Source organism: Seriola aureovittata, chromosome 11 (assembly GCF_021018895.1).
Source record: "Seriola aureovittata isolate HTS-2021-v1 ecotype China chromosome 11, ASM2101889v1, whole genome shotgun sequence".
In the NCBI taxonomy this organism is placed as follows: domain Eukaryota; kingdom Metazoa; phylum Chordata; class Actinopteri; order Carangiformes; family Carangidae; genus Seriola; species Seriola aureovittata.
In genome coordinates this window covers 20,356,909-20,362,475 of record NC_079374.1, presented here as the reverse complement: position 1 = coordinate 20,362,475, position 5,567 = coordinate 20,356,909, and positions in this window count along the sequence as shown.

The window sequence follows — 5,567 nt, the reverse complement described above, 5'->3', positions numbered from 1 at the left end:
GTGGGGCCAGTGTAAAAGGCTGTGGTTATGGTAGATGTGTTAGCAAACAATTTCCTGTAAAAGACACAGCAGAAACACAGCAACATTAGCATTTCTTTGGTGTCTCTGCCCTCATGATGAATAGTCCAGTATTCACTCTTCATTTTCCTCCATTTCGCTCAACTACTCCAACTCCTGAGAAAAACACAGTAATCTGCAGCTTGCTGCACTACTTTCACCTAATTGCTAACTTTGCATTTTGGTGCTGGTTAGGTAGTCTGCAGTGTTTTTGTTTTTTTTTCTTTTCTTTTGTCACTGCCCACTGCATCTGGAAACAATGCATCAACACAAGTGACACCTCTTTCAGCCCACATTATTTGGTTGATTGTTAAAAATATTGATTAGTGCAACTTTAATTATGTCCTTAATCTAGTGGAAATTGAACACAGCAAGTTCTGTTGGCAGCTGCTGTAAGAGGGCAAGTATTTGATGGTGTGTGTGTTAACTACTGCCATGCTACTGTAGTCTATAGCTGCAAGTACTGTAGATGAAGCAGTTCAAATGAATGAGTGTGGCCAACAGTGTTGACAGAGCCAGTAAAATGCACATTATAGAAAATACTGTCTTTGTCTGATTTATAATTCAATCATAATAAAAGTTTGAAAGTGTTAAACTGTTGACACACTTACTTTGTTTTGATTACAGTTTGCTTTCACTGTCTCTTGACATAAAGAGAAAGAGCTCTTAATGAATCCTGAGCAGAGGACATGCATCCAGCATCAAAATAACTTTACAAAGTAATTATTCTGCCCTAATTAGGTGGAAACCTGGTTCCACACATAGAAATAATTGTAGGTGAGAATAAATAATTTGATGTTATGCATCAAACTTCTGAAATAATTCATTTTTCCCAGATAAACATCCAGTAATATAATCAGCAAAGGGAATAGTTTTAAATCCCCTCTTCACAGTGAAATGCTCTTGGCAGCTGATACGGGGGCAACAGGGTTAGATAAGCACGTCCAAAAGAAAAGTGATGGTGATAACCTTGGTTCTTACCATTTCTGTGCCACTGAATTCCCAGGTTACACATAAATTTTGCCTTGACCCACTGAACCTCTCTTTGATTAAGTGAATGCTCCCCGACTGTAGAGAGAAGAGGTGGTCAGTGTAATTTAAAAACATCTCAGCATTAATCTTCTATCATTAATCTTTACAATGCCAGGAAAAATAAGGCATAAAGACATGAACAAAACAACCAAACAAAAGAAAACCTGAAAAGCTCAAACTAATGGAAAATCACACCTAACTCCAACCTCTGGTCTCCCAGCATCAGACATAGACGCTCTATGAACACAAAGAGATACTAAAAAAAATCTTAATGGATAAAAATCTATGAAGGTAAAAGATGAGTACACCATTACGATGTCAGAGTAAGAAATAGGCATAGGTTTAAAATCAAAGCTCATGTGTCTAAGGGCCTTTTTTTAAACCAAGTAAATCAAGCTGAAGGAGCCTCTGCATTCTGTACATCTTATCAAACACCCAGATTCTAGGTTTGGATCGGGAGCTTCCTCACGAGGGAGGTGGTTGGCCATGTATCAAATTGCATGTGCGGGCTTAAGAGCAAAAATCATGCAGTCTCTGAACAGGGGAACATAATTACTTTGTGGGCTTTATTAAACATAAGGTCTGTTCCGCAGTCATTCATTATCCACCAGAAGTATTGTTTGGGCAACATAAACAATCACAGAAGGTAATTAGGTGCTGGTGGAGAAACCTGACCAAACAGAGAAGTCATTGGTTTGTTGGACTAATATCAGTAATAAGGATATCACTGAGTTCTATTGGGAGAAACTTAATTCCCTTTGCCTTTATTTGTTACAGCTGTGGTCAGTGCCTGTTTGCCAGACTGAGCTGCTTTCTACAGCATCTCCTTTCTCTAGAAGTCTGCATCATCCCCCTCTACTGACGCACACCGTTTGAAAAGGTAGATACTGTTTGCTATTAGTTTTTTTCCATTTGGAAGATGAGACCTGCCCAGAATGGAAGATTATGCAATTTGAACAATTCATCTTTTACTGAAGCAGTCAGGATGACCACCTTCATGCTTCAACAGCACTTCAATAATACAGCCTTTTTTTCTTTATCTTTTACATCTGTACAACATAATTTATCAGGGTTTGATTATTCCAACAATTATGTCTAAGGTGGATGAGTTAGAGAAATGCAGAGGAAGAAATCTCAAGGGACCGACAGAGAGGTGTATCTAAATCCAATCAAATGCAAAGTATCTCTATATTTTTGGTATTAACCTTTTAACCAGCAGCTGCATCTTGCATGTAAATAAAGCGCATGCAGTGGTAAGGACTGGGAACTGTTCATTACCTTTATGGGAGACCCTTCACCTCTGAAGCATTTGGTTGTGAACAGTCCAGATGGCAGTCAAAGTTTAAAACAGCCTGTGTTCATAAGCGATGCAGTGTATTTGAAAGCTACATCATGCAGGGAAGTTACAGTGATGGCAAACGCAGCATAGGGAGAATGGGGAGAAGCTTCTGTAGAGACGGGGAGGGAAGCACATAGGAAATATTTTATGTTACAACATGCACTTAACTGTAGAATCAAATCAGCTCAACTAACTTTATTTATAGCTCTCCTCATGCAAGGTTACAATGCAAAGTGCTCCACATTAAAATGACCAAAAAGATCAATAAGTGAACAGAAAGGAGCTAATCTAAATTATGACTCAAGCACCAGCTGGAGACAGAGATGGGGCGGCTTTCTTCTGCCGTGCTGCTTTCTGTGTGTTAATAAATGTTTGGGCTGTACGAGCAATAATGCCTCACTTTGTCTCTGTGCCTCCCTGTTAAAGCTGCTTTAGTGCTGCTGGGGTGTGCTTATTTCCCACCATAGCACATGGCAATAAGGAACATGAAATGACTTTTTACCAAGAACCAATCACAACACCGGAAGGGGGGTGGGGGGGGGTTGTTAATTAACATTTTGTTAACTCCTGAATAACATAGAATTAAAAATGAGAAAATAATAATGCTGGGTGATGTGAAAGGGTGATGCTCAATAATGAGAGAAAGAGAGGAGAGTTAGACACAAAGTTACAGCCACAAAATGATTAATTTAAATCATTTTGTTCATTACAGCACTACAGCATCCTTGTCACATGTGAATGTGAACGTACTGAATGCAGAAATATTCATTTCTTTATTAAAACAATATTAAGGCATCTAGGGAAATCTGTCTCATTTTTAGTTTCATATGAACTTGTGCTACAAAGTTGAATAATCTCTGGAATGATGTCCTATCCTTTTTTTTTTTTCTTTTTTTCTTTTTTTTCACTTTTGTGCATCAAAGGAGGAAAAACACTCACTAAGCTTCACAAAGAACAAGTGGTGCCTCTGGCAAATGGAAAGGGACAGGATGGACGATCACAGTTTCTTCACAATTATTGTCATCAAGTAAACACACTCTCTGTCATGCAGTGTTTGTTCTTGTCTGATCATATTTCAACTTGGCCGTGTGGCTCATTATCTTCATTTTAGTGTGTGCACTCTTCAGTGTTTTGCCAATGGCGGTCTTTGGTGTTTAATATATGTGTAAGCTTATTAAAATGTTTCTGTTTCAAATGAAGCCTTAAACATTTGATCAAAACATGTATTTTTAGTCATTACCTTTTGTGTCTTTGATGTTTCTTTGGTAATCCATGTGTGACTCTATGCGTAGACCACTGACAATCTCTGAACTTTGTGTTCCCACCATAAAAACTCACAAAACTTGAACCACTTGTTGAAAACACCGGATGGTTATTTGGAAAACGTTAACTGCATGGTGCTTTTATTTGATGACTAATAACTATGAACATTTTCCTTTATTCTGAAAAAAAAAAAAACTTTAAATTACAATCTATCACAGAGGTGATTATTTCTCAAGCAGTGACCTTTCTTCACCTTAGGTTTACCAGCATCCACAACTATTCATGAGTGAGGAAGGAACAAAGCAGTATCTTAACACAAATGTCTCAGAATTGATTTTGGAGCCGAAAATACGACCTTGTTGCTGAGTGTTTTGTTTTTCATATATGGTACATTATGGGTAATTTGGGTTGATTTCTTCAGCAACACAACAGTGCACAAGGGAAAGGGAAAATAAGCAGCGTTCTCCAGAAAACAGGAAACACTCTGCTTGTTCTTTTCTCCAGGCCATTGCAAAGGATTACAGATTACCTTTACCAGCTTTAAGTTACGGTGTCATTCACCATTCAATGCATTTAAATCAAGCCATTCCACTATGGCCAGCCTAGTTAACATAGTATCTGTTGATAATGGAGAAAATATTCTCTATTCATGAATTTGCTCTTTATTGATTGTTGCAGCCTGCAGTGTTTTCAGCAGAGGAGCTGCTGCAAAAGCTGAAAGAGGACCTGGAGAGGCTCTATCATGTCCCCGAAGTCATGCTGGTTGTTCCGAAGGAGAGAGTCAAGTTAATTGGGGGAGCTTAATACTGCTTTTTATGAGGCCCGGAGGGGTTGCTCTCCTCCTCTTTCTTATGCATATTTCATGATACCTGTTTTGTTCGAAGAACCAAAAGAGGAACATCTGGATCACAGCTCTGAGAGTTTGGTTGTAGAAACCAGTCTAGTGGTGTACGATGCAGATTTATCTCAGCAGCTGACCAAAACATTAAGGGTGCAATATCAAGAGAGACTTAAACATTGTATTATTATTGGACTACATAGTAAACTAATTCACTAACTGTTGGCTTAATCTTAACAGTACAATACCCTGCCTTACAAAGGGGTCCCTACAATTTAGTAGAGCACTTTTTCACCTTTTATAATCTTTTCTTCTTCTTCTCATCATAGCTGATGTACAGTTTAGGACACAGCATGAAATAATGTTCCCTGTCATGCAGTCATTAGGCATTGTTTATATCAAATAATAACATAGTCTCAGCTATCCTAATAAGTCCTCCCGTGTTTCAACATCACCCTGAAATATGTCAAATACAAACACGAATAAGCACATCCACAGGGGCAGCTATCACCAACAATACTTTATACAAGACACTTGAACAACCATTGTTGTTTTCCAAACTGCTTAATGCCAAACAAGCAGACTGATGTCAGAATCGCAAGAGGAGCTACTGTCACAACCTTATCCCAAAATAGACAGTTTTATTACCATAATAGAGACCAGTCAATCTGGAGCTGATGCCAGAGGGGGTTGCTACATGTCAGGCAGACGACAGCATGGATGTGATTCTAATTGATTTCAATGATTCTGTTGGATTTTAATCGCCACAGAAACGCAGTGAAAGGAGGGAACAAATGTGTGTTTTTCTTGCTAGAGTTGCCACTTTTGGAAAGTCGGGGCACCGCTGTGGGACAAAGACTCCGACTCGGGGAAATATTTGCATCCAAAGTGGTTATCTAAGTGCAGCAGAGTCGAGGTTGCAGTACATATGATAAATTGAAAAAACTTCAGCACACCATTCTTACATAAACTCAGCTTCTAGCAGACATGCAATGTTATAGTGATCTCTGCAGAGTGCAAGGCCAGCAGACTGAAGCA